This window comes from Macaca fascicularis, chromosome 17 (assembly GCF_037993035.2).
Source record: "Macaca fascicularis isolate 582-1 chromosome 17, T2T-MFA8v1.1".
Taxonomy (NCBI): Eukaryota; Metazoa; Chordata; class Mammalia; order Primates; family Cercopithecidae; genus Macaca; species Macaca fascicularis.
In genome coordinates, this window is record NC_088391.1 from 87,061,394 (window position 1) to 87,079,112 (window position 17,719).

General features: G+C 38.4%; 1 protein-coding gene and 1 pseudogene across 2 annotated transcripts in view; both read left to right on the plus strand.

Moving 5' to 3' along the window:
- The window catches only part of HS6ST3 (heparan sulfate 6-O-sulfotransferase 3), a 761,225-nt gene that overhangs the window by 51,229 nt on the left and 692,277 nt on the right, over window positions 1-17,719 (plus strand). The gene's annotated exons all lie outside the window — the stretch shown is intronic.
- LOC107128017 (ribose-phosphate pyrophosphokinase 2 pseudogene) lies at window positions 397-8,289 on the plus strand (annotated as a pseudogene).

Genomic DNA, 17,719 nt, shown 5'->3' on the forward strand with positions numbered 1-17,719 from the left:
AAAATCAACAAGGAGAAAGGATATCTGCCAGAACAGGTTTTTAATGAAGACAAAAGTGTCCTATTCTGGACAAAAGAATGTCACAAAAGATTTGTATTAGGAAGACAAGGGATTTAAGACAGGAAAAGACAGGCTGACTCTACTGTTCTGTGCAAATGCAGTTGGGTTTATGATGAGGACTGAATTTATGAAGCTGCTAAGCTTGAAGTCTTGAAAGGAAAAGTTAACACCAGATGGCAGTCTTTTAGTTGTACAACAAGAATGCCTGGACAATAAGAACTTTATTTTAGGATTGGTTCCAAAGATGCTTTATTCCTAAAGTCAGAAAGTATCTTGCCAGTAAAGGACTTTTATTTTTTCTTGAAAGAAACAGGGTCTTGCTCTGTTATGCTGTTGCCCAGGCTGGAGTGCGGTGGCATGATCATGGCTCACTGCATCTTCAAACTCCTGGGCTCAAGTGATCCTCCCACCTCAGCCTCCCAAGTAGCTGAGACTACAGGTGTGTACCATCATGCCCAGCTAATTTTTGTTAGTTTTTGTAGTAGGTGGTCTTGAACTCCTGGCCTCAAGTGATCCACCTGCCTCAGCCTCTCAAAGTGTTGGGATTAAGATGTGAGCTACCATGCCTGGCCTAGTGACTGTCTTTCAAATTTCTTTTGATATTGGGCAGTGCCCCTGGCTACCCAAAATGCATGAGTTCAACACTGAAGGTTCCATAGTGGTCGACTTGCTCCCATACTCAGTGTCTCTAATTCAGCCTTTAGATCGGGGGTCATAAGGGCCTTTAAGGCTCATTACGCTCAGTACTGTATGGAAAGAATTGTCAACACTATGGAAGAGAACTCTGAGAGAGAGATCATCATGAAAGTCTAGAAAGGTGACATCTTTGAAAATGCCATCGTTACAGAATAAAGTTGTAAATGCCATCAAGCCTGAAATCACTAAATTCCTGCTGAAGAAAACTGTGTCCAGATATGCATGACTTTACCAGATTTATGACAGAGCCAATCAAGGAATCATGAAAATGATTGTGGTCATGGCAAAAACAAAACAAAACAAAACAAAAAAGTGGCCAGAGGAGGTGAATGGTTTCAAGATAGGCGTCATGGAGAAATTCAAGAGCTAATCAAGGGTCAACTATATTTTGAGCCTGAAGAAATGAATATTTTCAATACTTATTTTCATCCATTAGTATACTGAAAGGAAATGAAAGTGACAGCATCAATCAATACAGTCATCAATTTCCATTAAAATTAGAGTTGGGGTAATTAACAAAACAAAGCATTCTCTAAAAATATTTGAAGGTAATTATACATTTTTTTCTCACTTATTTTTAGTAGCACTGTCCTTTTGTATTTTTTGGATAGGTCATTCTCCTGGAAAACACTTTTCCCAAAGAACTAACAATTAATTATCTTGCATCCAAGATCCAATATTAGTGAAGTTGAAATGAGACTGGAAAAAGCAGCAGCAGCCTTCCGCGTCGCTGTTGCCTCTGCCACTTCCTCCGCCGCCGTGTGCCCTTCGGAGTCCCGCGCCCCACCATGCCCAACATCGTGCTGTTCAGCGGCTGCTCGCATCAGGACCAGTCCCAGCACGTGGCCGACCGCCTGGGCCTGGAACTGGGCAAGGTGGTCACCAAGAAGTTCAGCAACCAGGAGACCAGCGTGGAGATTGGGGAAAGTGTGAGAGGGGAAGATGTCTACATCATGCAGAGCGCTGCGGGGAAATGAACGACAACCTGATGGAGGTCCTCATCATGATCAATGCCTGCAAGATCGCATCATCATCCAGGGTGACTGCCGTGATCCCGTGTTTCCCATATGCCTGACAAGATAAAAAGGACAAGAGTCGTGCCCCAGTTTCCGCAAAACTTGTGGCCAATATGCTGTCGGTGGCTGGGGCGGATCACATCGTCACCATGGACCTGCATGCCTCTCGGATACGGGGATTCTTTGATATTCCTGTGGATAATTTGTATGCGGAGCCCGCAGTCCTGCAGTGGATTCGGGAAAACATTGCTGAGTGGAAGAACTGTATATCATTGTTTCACGTGATGCAGGGGGAGCCAAAGGGTCACGTCAATCGCAGACAGGTTGAATGTGGAATTTGCTTTGATCCGCAAAGAGAGGAAGAAGGCGAATGAAGTGGACCGGATGGTCCTGGTGGGCGACGTGAAGGACCGCGTGGCCATCCTCGTGGATGACATGGCTGACACATGCGGCACCGTCTGCCATGCCGCGGACAAGCTGCTGTCAGCTGGAGCCACCAAAGTGTATGCTGCCCTTATCCATGGGATCTTGTCTGGACCAGCTATTTCCAGAATAAATAACGCTGCCTTTGAGGCTGTGGTCGTCACAAACACAATTCTGCAAGAGGACAAAATGAAACACTGCACCAAGATTCAGGTCACTGACATTTCCATGATCTTGGCTGAAGCAATCCGAAGGGCACACAGTGGGGAATCCGTGTCCTACCTGTTCAGCCATGCCCCGCTATAAATCCAGAACGGGAAGTGTTCAGCCATGCCCCGCTATAAATCCAGAACGGCAAGTGTCCAGCAAGCCTACTCTGACTTCTGACTTGTTTTTGTTTACTGGATGTTTAGCTGTAGGTACTCAGCAGTGATAGGTTAATCACTGGCAAAAGCATCCGATCTTTGTATGTGCTAAGATTTATTGTTTCCCGTTCTAAAGCTCAAGATCATTTCTTTCCAGTTTTTGGGGAAATGGTGGTGGTTATTTGGTCTTTAAGTGAACTGTCTTAAATGAGAAACATTTTTGTCATTTTGACTTTTAACGGGTACATGTGATCTCTTCCTTTGTTCTTTCAGTACTTTGAGGCGACAACTTTCAAGTACATAATTTCATTGTGGAAGTCATAGTTTATATATTTTGAGGTTGCCAAAGGTGACTTCAGATTAAAGCCTTCTGTGTAAATATATATGAAAATGCCTATGGACGTTTGGGTAAAACCCTGTATAGAATTAATTAGCCTTTTACTTTGGAGTGAACCTTGGAAAATTTATAATTCTCATACCATGGATTTTGAATTTTTCTTTTTTTTTTTTTGGTAACTCAGTTTCAGATAAACCATCTTGGTTATTGTGCTTAATTTGGACCAAATTTTATTTAGCTTAATATGGACACTGACACATTTTGGGGGGTGTACATCAGACATATCAGAGCAGTGTAGTTCTGGATCATTTTTAAAATTACCTCTTCTAAAACGTAACTGTCACTTACCTGAAATGCTGCTTCCTAAAATTCCAAAATTATATTGAGCAGTCGCCAAGGCGTAAAGCCAATCGACTTAAAGGTAATCATTTCAGCTAACATTAAATTTAAAGCCTAAGAATGTATACAGCTAGTTTTAAAATAATGATCTCAGATTTTTAAAAAGGATATAGGAACCTGCATTGTCATTCTCTGAATTAAGAACTGATGGTTTCTATCATTATTTAGCCCCACCTTTGTATTTTAAAGTCCTTCCGAATACTTTTATGAACCAATGAGACTGGACTTAGCCACACACAATGGAAATTCAGACCTTGACTATTTGGTTTTTCCAGTTCACAAAGGTGATGAAGACTGTCTTGGAGCAACTTAATCCTAGAAGTTGTACATTTCTTGCTGCTCCTGGCGTGGAAACTTAAGTGAGACCACCAAATACATTGGTCCTGTCCAATTCTACTGAATGGGGGTGGACTTGGCATTTATCTGGCCAAAAACAGGAGCCAGAGAAATATGAATATACCAAAGTTGTTTAGCCTCCAACTTAAATTACATTAGTCAACTTATAGATATTCATATGGTCGCTTTTCTTTTTAGATACTACATCAACTAGATTCAGGAATATATCATTTGCAGTGCTTGTATTGGTTTAAAATATAAAATTTTAAGATCCTCTAACATTGTACTAAAAAATTTCAGTAAGATCATTCTGACTGCTTTCAAAAAAAAAAAGACTGAAAAGAATCTGGTACTGAGTCAGTGACTCCTAAGGCAGATGCCTCAACTCTCAACCAAAGTGTAAATGGGGCCGGGCGCGGTGGCTCACGCCTGTAATCCCAGCACTTTGGGAGGCCGAGGCGGGTGGATCACAAGGTCAGGAGATCGAGACCATGGTGAAACCCCGTCTCTACTAAAAATGGAAAAAATTAGCCGGGCGCGGTGGCGGGCGCCTGTAACTCGGGAGGCTGAGGCAGGAGAATGGCGTGAACCCGGGAGGCGGAGCTTGCAGTGAGCCGAGATTGCGCCACTGCACTCCAGCCTGGGCGACAGACCGAGACTCCGTCTCAAAAAAAAAACAAAAAAACAAAACAAAACCACAAAGTGTAAATGGATGCTATTATATTCAATACAGTATATATATATTTTTTTTAGACGGAGTCTCGCTGTGTGGCCGAGGTTGGAGTGCAGTGGCCCGATCTCGGCTCACTGCAAGCTCCACCTCCCGGGTTCACGCCATTCTCCCGCCTCAGCCTCCGAGTAGCTGGGACTACAGGCGCCTGCCACCTCGCCCGGCTAGTTTTTTGTATTTTTAGTAGAGACGGGGTTTCACCATGTTAGCCAGGATGGTCTCGATCTCCTGACCTCGTGATCCACCTGCCTCGGCCTCCCAAAGTGCTGGGATTACAGGCTTGAGCCACCGCGCCCGGCCATTCAATACAGTATTAATATAACGTTCACAAGTACATGCATTTTACTTTGTATGATTGGAAGGGAATATATTGTCCTCTAATTTTCCTGTGGCAAAAAGATGTGTGAACTGTGGCTATGGGTAGTTACGATACACGTGAACATCTCTTACCACAGTATTATTATAGAAGTTTAGAAATGTGGTAAACATATATGTCAGAAACAATGGTGTATCATGAAAGTATAATTAGTGCAATTAAATATTTTATCCTTCTTGTGTACTTATAGCCTATTTTGCTTCATAAATCGTTCCACTTATTAAAGTGAACTCATTTTCAGGGATGTATTAGAAAATAAAAAAATGGTAATAATGATATTTCAGTAATGTCTTTAAAAGAGATATTTCAGAGTTAAAGTGGTGATGCTTTCCGAGAGTTTAATTGTATTTAAAAATAAATGAAATTCTGATGACTTACATCTTTTACCTCCCCCACACTTTCCCCTAATGTAAATGCTATTTCATATAAAACTCATTAAGCAGAACTTGACATCTTTTAAAATCATTCACTATCATAACATAATGTAATCGGCAAATGTTTTTCACTTCATTTGAAGTGTCTCTGTGGATGAACACAGATCCTATTGATAGCAGCCATCAAATGCCTCACTATCATAGTAAAATGAAGCTAATATCACTATGAAATAAGATAATGAGCTCTGAAAATCCACAGAGCTCACCAAAACTTTTTGACAGATCAAAACAAAAACTTTGAGTAAAAATAGTGACACACAAATGTCTCTTAACCATTTTGTATTTAGGCTGATTATCTGATATATATTCTTGAAACTACCTTGTCTGTTAAAAAATATATGAACATAATATACTAATATATAAGTATACTTTTCTTAAGCAAACATATAAATATATGTTTATATAAATATATAATATATATTTTAAGCAGACAAGGTAGTTTCAAGAAGAACCTTAAGTATTTTTAAGTGGTTTATTGCAAATGATTATAATTGAATTTCTAAATTATTTAAAGTGAGGAGATGTCTAAAAATAATACTATGATTTAAGTACTTTACCATTTACCAAAAAAAAAAGATTGTCCTAATTAAAAATGAATTATTTTCCCTTTTTAGACACACTTTAAACAAACCATTTAATTAAGTTCACTCCTGATGGTTTGGGAGCTGGTTACACAGTTTGTAGATAATTCAGGCCCTCTGTTTCTTTCCTTTCTCTGGCTACTGTCTACCTTCTGTTCATATCAGAGCTTAGCAGCATCCTAATGGGGTTGGATGATAGAGGGGGGGCAATGGAAGAAGCAAGTTAGATGAGTCAATGTTTTTCGTATTAACATTAGAAAAATGTTTTGCCCAAAAGCTGTTAGTTAAAATCAGGCTTTCAATGTACTGTTGATTTTAATTTATGGTATGTGTGTTTCTCATTAACTTGGGGGAATCCTAAACTTAATTGAAAATAAAGGCAGCATGATATAGTGAAAAGCTTTGGCATCAGACACAGCGGGGTGCAAAATCTACCTCTGCTGTTGCCTAACCATATGGCTTTGGCAAGAGCTATTTCTTCATCAGTTCAAGGAGGATAAAATACCTGTTTGGCAGAGTTATGAGAATTAATCATTTATGTTAAAAGTCTAGTATAGAACATATTTGTAATTTTCACCTGAGTGTGTTTTATAGTTTAGTAGAACATAGTTAATATCAGAGGCCAATTCTTTGATTATATTAAGATTACTAAGTATACTGTAAAAAAGTTATTAGAAAAGTCAGCTTCCAAACTTTTGATGCATAAATGTAATACCTCATTACTAACATAATTCTATGAAGCTAGCTTCCCAGCACATAGAATAACACTCACCACTTTTATTCAATGCATAGGAGATTTCCATCAGAATTAAGAGATAAACCTTAATCCTGAGAGGGTTGAAAGTGGAAATGCTACAGATCCAAGTTCTTTTTCAGGTCGTGTTCACTATCAAATAGTCATGTATAAAAACACCTCATCTCATGTAGTTTATAGACTAGATGCAATCTTGAAATTGCTTATAAATAAAATTCTTTTAAAAAAGAATATTTAAATATATTAGAAAACCCTGATGTTCAAATAAACAGAAACTTGTGATAGATGCTTCCTAATATGTATTTGGATTTATTCAAGATACAGTTATCAATCATGATATAAAGATGGCGTCTCTTCTCATTCCTGCCTGACCCTGTTTCCTAGGACTCTCATGTCAGCTTGAAAGAAAGGCAGTTTTGTAAATGAATTCATACACAGGCATAATCACTTTGAGAATACATTTCTTGGAAAAATTATTTATTGAGTACTTTATGGTTTCTTTAAAGTTATTTAAAGAAATTCAGAGAACACAGGGGTTAGTACATTTAATAAGGAAATAATTGTATTAGCTAGTGTTGAACTGTCAAATAGAGCTGAATCATGGATCGGGCAGAAGGTGGTATTGACTTGGAGAATTCAGCTGCAAAAGAAGATTGTTATACCATTTATCATCACCAACACAGGAAAGTTTATTGTACTTTCCAGATAAGGAACTGAGATGCAGAAAGATGAAGAAAAGTCAGCAAAGTGATTAAGTATGGTTGAAGGACCTTGTAAAAGTCAAACTTTCATTTTCTCACATTTCTGTAATTCCACACATTTTAATTGAAAACAGAGCAAACATGTATTTTCATTCTTGATGGTGATCAGCAGAGCACATAATAAAGGATTAGCTTAATTAATCATTGTAGTGAGTATCATTCATAATAAATCCACTTTCATTAATACATTAAGGCTGTGTATCTTTCCTATTTTATCCTGTATTTTTCAGGTTGCCCCAAATCACTCAAATCACAGCTAACTTGCCCTTTGACCAACTTAACTGTCTCTTACAGAGGTTCCCAGGTTTTAGTTGTCACGATAAGAAGTCATAATGAAATTGAAGAGTCACTAACCATCCTTCCACAGTAGGTCCTGCATTAAGTTGTTTTGTTCAATATTGTTTCATTATAACATTGTCGAGAAAAAATAAATTGATTCCTGCCTGGGGCCACTGTCTTCTGGGAGTTTGCACGTTTGCATGTTCCCCAACCCCTGGCTGCATGGGTTTTCTCCAAGCACTCTGGTTTCCCTCCACAGCTCAAAGCTGTGCCCACTAGGTGAATTGGCATGTCTGCCCAGTCCCAATCTGAGTGAGTGAGAGTGCACCCTGTGATGGGATGAGATGGTGTCCTGTCCAGGGCTGGTTCCCACCTTGCACCTTGAGCTACAGGGAGACACTCTGGCCATCTGTCATTCTTAACTGGAATAAATAATTTGGAAAATGAATGAATGAGTGAGTGAATGAGTATAAATGATTGCAAAACAAAAATTTGTAACATATACAATAACCATACAAATGCATAACAATAAACAATGTGGTATGAAAGCACTCAGCAAGCCTATGATATGTGTTATTGCTTGTTTTCGAACTGTGTGGTGGTAGGAGGTGCTCCAGACAATTTTCAAGTTGCAAGCATTTATTCACTAATTTCATCACCACCACTGTGACTGTTGTCACTCACTGATGACCCAAAAATTGGATAATTATCTTCCTTGTCTGTCTTAATCTTTCCTAAATGTATGTATAGCTCACATTTATTTCAGTGTTTAATATTAGAAGTGTTTTGGTTCTTTCTTTAGAAGTTTGGTGGTGTTTCTGTGACCATAAACATACCATAGCAACTTAACTCTTGTTTATATAGTAACTAGCCTATGGTAAAATTGGTTTTGTTACACATCGTTTTGCTTAAAGTCACAATTTCCAAGAACCTACTGATCATATTGAGGACTTGCTGTTAAGTGTGTATTGGACAAAACTATATATTCAATGAGAGATTAAATATATCTTACAGTCAATTAATTCAATGGTGGGAGAGTATATCTTGAACATGGTCAGGCAGAAATACCTGTGAGTAGGGTCTGTGGAGAGAGACAAAAATAGAGACAGAGCAAAAAGGGAGGTGAGATTGTGCTAGTATTTAGCTATTTCTGACTTTTGACCTGTAAACTGGAGCTATTTCTTAAGTGAACACTTCAGTTAATTAAGAAAATGCGCTTAAAGATTGATGTTTACACAAAGACTATCAAAGAAGTGGAAACAGCAACCTAAAGGTAATGAATTTCAGGAAAGTTGACTTTAGTGATTTAAATATAAGAAAATGACCTGTAAGTGGGAGGACCCATGAAAATTAGATTATTTGTTAAAGCAACAATACTTATAAGGATGGCAAGAGGATGAAGAGAACAGGATGAAACCCAGGTAGCTACACAGAGCTTCACATTGGAAATGTCCAAGAGTAAAGATTAGGAATTAGAGTAAGCATTAAACCAAAATAAGGCATATCAATGATGGCATGAAAAGATAAAACCAGGAAACATATGGTGACTGCAAGGTGAAATATACTAAGGGACAATATATTCTTTATGTATGAGAGGAAAACAAGACTGAGAAAACACATCCTCTTTATTAGATGCAAAGGAGAAGAGGATGGTTCCAAAACAAAAAACAAAATTCAGTTGTCTTTAAAGAACATTTTTGCCTTCGTAGTAAAATAGTCTCTCATTTAGAAAATGGAATAGGAAACAGTGTGTTTGAAGGACAGGGAAACAAACTAGACTTGGCAGGGAATTGATCAAAGATCATTTAAATAAACAGATCTTGATAACTTTCACATTAGAATGCCAATTATTGATGATTCAGGCTCTCAGGTGCTAAAAATAACACCTTTTTGATGCAGTAGAAAACTATTCTTGGTGATTTTTAGACTACTCTGAACTGTTAGTGCTTGCTTCATTATGCTGTGTGTCAAAGGACACAACATGAAAGTTTATTTTTTATTATGAGAGTAGCTCATGATCATTTTTTTCATGCCTTCATTTTTATAGCATTTTTCATTTTTCTTTATAGCCACAATAGTGTGACCTCCCATTTTCCTGTTTTGGGAGAAAATGCTCACCCCATGTTAAAGTGACATGCATTCACAATAAGAAATATAGATCTCTCTCAAGTGAGAAAAGCCAAGTTGTTTGTCCCAAAGCTGCCAGTGACTCAGGGCATCAGAGAAGAGTAAACCAAAAGATGAATTCATGATGCACCATCATCTTATTTTTAAAAAGCAAACATTGTATTTGGATCAGTTAAATAAAATATAATGCATATTTTTAAAAAATTGACACAATCCTCCCCTATAATGGCAGTGTAAAAATGTTATGTCCATGACAGAAATATAAGGCACAACTTTGTATTTTGCAACCAAAGGATGTGAAGAACCTGGAAAACTTTCATGAAGAACTACAACATTCATTAGCAGCTGGATAATGCCTGTATTTGGAATTTAATATATATTTTTTCTTAAGATATCTGAAAATGACTCAATTAATTCTATAGAGAATAAAATGTTATTTGAAGATAACTTGTTATCTGAAGACAACTAGCTTTACTAGCAGTGAAATTGCTAGTGGTGGCGTTATGGCTTCTTTGTTCTCGTAGGTTGGTGAGCGGGACAGAGGGTTACAGCTCTTTTATTCCTATCACCTGCAGCTCAGCGAACTAGAGGGTTACAGCTCTTTTGTTTCTGCCACCTGCAGCTCAGCAAACAGGAGTGTTAACAGCTCTTTCGTTCCCGCCTTCTGTCCACAGCTTGGTGAGTTCCAGGTTCTTGTCCCACAACAAGAGGAATAAGGTACGCAGACACTGGAGAGTGAGTGGGGCAGAGAAGAATTTTATTGAGTGACAGAAGGAAAGCTCTCAGTGGCAAGAGGGGACCCTGAAAGCTGGTAGCCCTCTGTGAGGCTGAGTCTGGGCTTTTTATGGGCTTAGAATGGGGGAGTGTGTGCTAATTGGTCCATGGGTGGTCTTGGAAAAAGCACCATTGGTTTGGTTAAGAGGCATCATTCAGAGTGAACCAATCATTAGAGTGGGTAAGCCAGGGATAGAATTTCTCACTCTGGGCGCGGACTCTATTGGGAACTGGAAGCTTGGTTTTCAGGCTTTAGATTTTCCTTGGTTTGAAGGTTAGGTTTCACCCGGGACCTGTCCCTGTCTGCACAGGAATTTGTCTGTCTCCTTTCACTATCAGTAGAATATTGACAGAATATTTACAGTTTTAAAAAATAAACAGAGATAGATTTCCAGTGAAGGTCTACATTTTACCACAAAGCTTGAGAGGAAGATCTACACCTATTTTTAAAATGATTCTTATATCATTTTTATGACAGTACATCAAGCAGTAATAGCATTGGAAATGAGACTGGATTCCTGTCCCAGTGGGTCCCCTGTGACTTTGAGCAGGATGCCCCAATTTTCTGGTTCTTGTGTTACTCTAGACTAGATGTCCATGAAGGACCCTCTTGAGCACTCTGATTCTATGCTGTATTTTGAATATGAAGAAAGTTTTTGATAAAGGACTTAAGTAAAAGATCTAAATGTACTAAACTATGTAAGTATATATAATGTATAACATAATATATAATGTGAATAAACATATATGTCTATATTCTTAAGGGGAACTTGAGTGAGTAAATGTGGACAGCAAATCTATTACTATTTCCTTTTGGCATGTAGGTTGTTTGAAGACTTTTCTAAGAAGATACTTCATAGACAGTTGATATGCTTACCAACAGGAAATTGATGGTGGGACATCCATGTGACAGAATTCTAGCCAGTCCACTAAATAAAGACTACCTGGATACAGGCTGGGCACCATGGCTCACGCCTGTAATCACGGCACTTTGGGAGGCCAAGGCGGTTGCATCACCTGAGGTCAGGAGTTTGAGATCAGCCTGGCCAACATGGTGAAACCCCATCCCTACTATAAATACAAAAATTAGCTGGGCGTGGTGACGTGTGTGTGTAATCACAACTACTTGGGAAGCTGAGGCAGGAGAATCATTTGAACCTGGGAGGCAGAGGTTGCAGTGAGCTGAGATGCCGCCGCTGCACTCCAGCCTGGGCGACAGAGTAAGACTCCATCTCAAAAAAAAACCAAAAAACAAAAAAATTATCTGGATACAAAATACTATAAACAATGCAAGTTCCATTTAAAAAAAATTACACCATGAAGTCTAGATGGATATACACACAGTGTCAACAGTGGTTACCCTTTGGTGGAGAGATTATAGTTGCCTGTTTTATAAATAGAAAAACATTGCTATAGTAATTTCTCAGTGCTGCTGTAACAAAGTGCCACACATTGGGTGGCTTAAAGTAATAGAAATTTATTGTCTCACAGTTCTAGTGTCCTAAACCAAGGTGTCGGCAGGGCCATGCGCCTCTGAAACGTGCAGGAAAGGATCCTTCCTTGCCTCTTCTAGCGTCTGGTGTTGGCCGGTAATCTTGGATGCTCCTTGGTGTTCAGCTGCAGCACCTCAGTCAGCCTCCACCATCCATGGTAGTCTTCCCTCTGCATGTCTGTGTCTCCACATGGCACCCCTCTTCACTGCATGTCTCTCTCTTCTTTTGAGGATACTTCTCATAGTGGACTAAGGGCCTGCCCTAATTCAGTATAACCTTGTTTTAACTAATGACATCTGCAAAACCACCTTATTTGCAAGTAAGGTTGCATTCCGAGATACTAGGGATTAGGACTTCAACGTATCTTTTTTGGGTGGGGGGACACAGTTCACCCCATAGCAATCCCCATATGCCAGGTTTATCCAATGATCTATGTTGAAAATAATCTGCTCTTGAATACTTTCTTTTCTGTCTCTCAAGATATAAAGTTACATTGACTCTTCCTTTCCCCTGTATCCAGGGAGTCCCACATTATTGAGATTTTCTGGGATACAACATTTCTTAAATATCCCCTTTGCTATTATTGCCATTCCCTAGTTGAGACTGTTTCTAGCTTAGATACTAAAGTGTATTTACAATTGGCCCCTTTCCTCTTTTTTTTTTTTTTTTTTTGAGACAGAGTCTCGCTCTGTCGCCCAGGCTGGAGTGCAGTGGCGATCTCGGCTCACTGCAAGCTCCGCCCCCCGGGTTCACGCCATTCTCCTGCCTCAGCCTCCGAGTAGCTGGGACTACAGACGCCCGCCACCAAGCCAAGCTAATTGTTTTTATTTTTAGTAGAGACGGGATTTCACCGTGTTAGCCAGGATGGTCTCAATCTCCTGACCTTGTGATCTGCCTGCCTCGGCCTCCCAAAGTGCTGGGATTACAGGCATGAGCCACCTCGCCCGGCTCCTCTTTTTTTTTTTAATAACTTCCTATCAGCAGTCTGTTTTATGTGCTTCTATGTGATTTCCTATGCAATCCATTCTATTTCTGAGGTGCATTTCTAATCTTATTGTTCCCTTTCTCCAAAACCTCCAGTGGCTTCTCTGAATGAAATTTCTAAAGCTTACTTCTTTGGCAGTCAAGGTCATCCATGACTTGACTCTCCTTTTTATTCAGTCTTAGTTCTCACAATTCTCATACACAAATTCTGTGCTCTAATCTAGCCTGACTGCTTATGATTTTCCAAAATTGCTGTACACTTTTCTATATCCTTAGTTTAATGCACGCTGTTCGCATTCATTGAAAGGCCTTCCCCATTTCCCCTCCCTACCTATTAAACTAATTACCACTCTTCAGTAGCACCTGAAATACCATCTCCTCCCAGAGCGTTTACCAGTTCCTTCATTTGGATTCTCTTGCCTTTATTTGAACTCCCGGGTGCACACGTGAGCATATGGACACACACACCTACATCTCCAACCCCTAAATTGTAAAGCCCTTGAAGGCAGCATCTGTGTCTTGTCCATCTTAACATTCCCCACAGTGGCCTAGGATGCTGCCTTGAATCTGTAAGCCCTCATTACAGGCGTTGAGTTGTTACTGATTAGAGCACACAAGAGAGTGATGTAGAGTTCAGAAGCATGGGCTCAATCAACAGGAATCAGAGTGCAGATAACCAAATGCGAGAAATAACTTATTAAATCTGCGCAATGCTGGGGATATTTCCCGGGGGAAGAATTCTGCAGCTGCTGTAGGGAATGATACCTTGGCTTTCCTCTAGGGGTGTCTCTTCCCGTTCTGAGCCAGGGTTCTTTTATTTATCCTGCCCCATTTCATCCCCACTATTTGAAAGGTTAGGTTGTAGCTCCTCTGAAAATGGTTAGAAGATGTGGCCATTGGATCAATTTCCAGGATACATAGTTTATCTGAATCAATCTCATGTTCTGTATGCAAATATCACAAAAGTGAGCAAAGTATTTAACTTGAGAATTTGATATTATCTACCTAAATGTCATTTCTTCTATTAAAACTACCAGTATGAAAAATTACGTTTCAAATTATAGTAAATTACATAGGCTAAACTTTAAAAATGTAATCAGTGATGCCATCCTTTATTAATGGAAGTATCAGTTGAGGAATTTCCAACCGGAATATATGTACTAAATGCACTTGCTAAAATGTCCTTTTCAAAATTTCTTGGTATCAGTATTAGTATACAGTGCAATTACTATAAGGCCAGATGCTTAGTGGTGAGGGACACAGGCCCTGGGTTTTCATTCCACCCCATCGCTAGCTGATTGGCTTTGCCCAGGTCGTTAGCCATTCCAGACCCACGTTTTCTCAGTTGTAATGTGGGAAAGCTAATACCTACCTCAGAGGTTTGTTATGAGAATAAAATTAGATATTTTATATAAAACACTTAGCACACTATCGGGCACTTAGTGATTTTTCAGTGAAATTAGGTGATTAATATTGTTAATATTAATTATAATATTAATATTAAGTAATATCAGATGATTTGAGATTTAGTGTAAGCATCAGTTTTAGAGTAGCAGACTCATTAGTTTTATTTGCATTCATTGAACTATTTCAACAGTGCTTTTAAAGGTCAAAGGAGAGATAGGGAATAAGATAATTAATTTATCTTTAATTGGCTGGCACGCTGTATTTAAAGAAAGCTTTTAATTTCAAAAGATAACTGTAATTATAACAGATAGGTAAGTTTTAGGGAAAGTAGAGACTTTTAAAGCCTCCAGATTGTCCCTCAAGTAATGTCAGAACTTAATGGTGAAGTGTTCCTACAATATTTTAATTTTCATCTATTAATGATGGTGATTTCACTATTCAGCTTAGTGTAACATCAGTAAAATGTCAAGGATAATTCTAATATTCTTACTCTGAGTATTAAATAATTTTATGAGTAAAAGAGATCGCCTCTTACAAATCAATAAAAAAGGGTTTAATAGATGAACAGATAATGAATAGATGACTCACAAAGGAAAAGTATAAAATAACCATGAGAAATAACCATTCTCTGTAATAAGGGAAGTAAAAATTAACACAATGAAGTATGTATTTTTTTTTTCCTTCAAGCCTATTGTAATAGGAAAACTTTTTAATAAAGAGTCAGGATCTAGTGACATTGATTACTCACCTAGAATACTGCTGGCAGTGAAATTGGTGCAATACTTTTAGAGACAGTTTGGGAATATGAATAAAAAATGGCTTAAATATTTATACCTGTAGACCCCCAATTCTGTCTTTGGAAATTAAAGCTAAGAAAATAATACAAATGGAGAACAATATATTTGCAACAAAGTGTTCATCACAATGTTATTTAAAATTATGCAGACTAGATAGAAGCAGTATTAATGCTCACCACTATGGAAATGGTTAAGTTAATCATTCAGTTACATATTGTTCAGTCAATACACATGTATTACAATACATGTAAGACCATGTACCAACTTGAAAAATGCTTATAGTTGTGTTAAGAAATACAATATGACATTACATGTATACCGTAATTAAAGTTTTATAAAAATGTGCATAGGAAAAAACCTTAAAAGCCCAAATAATAGTAGTGATGACCTAAGAGAGGTGGTATCATGATTTTATTTCCTCTTTCTACATTCTTTAAATTTTCTTTGCTATAGTTTTCCAACAAAATTCTAAATAAAATACCAAAAAAGTAATGCTTTTCTCATTGAGATTTACTTTTGGGCAAATATATTCTTGCCTTGTGGACAAATTTATCTTGGCCTCTGGGGCAAAAGCTGAATGCTTAAATAGGTATTAATTAGCCCTAGATTCAGCACTAGGGAAGGAGGAAGACATCAGAGGTTAATAATACAAGTTTTGATTGGGGTAATTTATACAATAAAAATTCATGTCCGTGCTATTCTGGCGAGTTTTCCTTTAAAAAAGGTTAAGGATTTTTTTTTTCTAAAGGCAAAGAATGGAAAACATTTTAAATAATGAAAACCTGATAATAGAAAAAAATATTTCAGTATATACCAAGTACTTCTAGCTTCCATGGCCAATGACTTAAGCAAGATTCATTTATCTTGATCTGCAATTTATCATACTGTTTTTCTGTCAAAGTACATGAAATTTTGGATTGCATTTAATTTTCCAAAGATGTTTATCTGAGTGAATGGGAAGGAATCATAAACATGTGACATTGTTGGGTAAATAAGTCACAGAGTTATGAAACATTTTTTTTAAGCTCACTGAAGACCTTCTTTTAGCCAAACCCAAAGGCCACTTTTTCAGTGACCTTTGAAAGGCTCAGGCATGTGATTTCTCCCTGCTTGAAACATTCTCTACCTTTAGCTTCAAGGAAGCTACACCCTCATGATTTTCATTCTCTTTCTCTCTTCTCACAGTATAGAGTCATCTAACAATCTATAAAATACCTGGCTAATATATATTGAGTTTTACTATGTAGTTGGGACAATTTTAAGCACTTTACAGGTATTAATTCAATGAAGAGTCATAGAAGCCCTTTGAGGAAGACAGGGTCATTATCCCCATTCTATAGTCGAGTAAACTGAGACACAGCGGAGAGGCAGACTCACTCAAGTCCCTTAGTAAATGGCAGACCTGGGACCGGAACCTCAGCTGTCTGATTTCCTAGCATTGGTGCTACACCATGGCATCCTCCTGCTTCTTACAGTACAGACAAGAAGCACTGAGAATGCTGAAATCCCAGATGTGGTTTAATAAGGGCAGGCATTTCTAGGAGAAATCTGGACAGTGAAGGGTACGCAGCTGTATGATTAGGTGGCATGATAAAAGGATATGTTTTAGAAGACCTAGAAGGCTAACAGAATTGAACACCACTTCTTACCATGACATTTCAGAATGGTAGAGCTGCGTTCCTGGTGATGTTCTGAGGCAAGATTCCTGCTGACTTAGGGCAGTGTTGGCCACCATGACCATCAAAGGATGCAGCAGTGTTAGTTTTGAGGACGTGGGCTTCGTGTGGGGAACAGGATTGGTTCATCAGCTCCACTAACTTTAAGACTTTGGGTTTGTTTCTTGACTTCAGGTCCTGAGTTTTGTTTCCTTCTCTGTAAGGATATTACTGCCTCATTTACTACTCATTAAATAACTTGATAAATCATACTGGCCATTCATAGCTCATTCAGTAATTACATGAGAAAATATATTAAGATCTTATAGCACAGTGCCTCGCATAAATGCAGGCAGAGTATAGGATTGACATATTCTTATGGGAATAATGGTGCCTGGCCAGGAACCACATGTCAGTGAGCCGAGGGAGCACCTTCAGGCTTTTCAGTTTTTACCTCAGAAAATTGTTTCAGGTCACTCCAGCACGTGGCAGGGGCTAGCATTTATTATCTGGTAACCTTGGGCAATTACAAACTTCTCTGAACTTCCATTTATTGATCTGTTAAACAGGGATAATGACATTTACCTTGCAGGGCTCTGATGAGCATTAAAGTCAGATAATAAGGTCTTTAATCGCTAACCTACTTTCTTATTACTTTAGTATTTGATGCCGTTTAGTAAATGTTGCCATTGGAAAAGCCTTTGGCTCTGGTTTCTCCAGTTTTCATGTTTATTGCCGTCTTCTTTGGAGCTCAGCTTCTTCTCCCTGTCTTTCAATGGGATAATGAAATTACAGAGATTTTAATTCCCCAAAGTTTGAAAATGAGGAGAGGCTCATCCAAGAAATTATATCCTGGAAAATAAGAAAGCATAAAAAGAATTTTATAAAACAGAATGTCAGCTGGTGGGAGGAGATATTTCTATTGGTTTAGAACA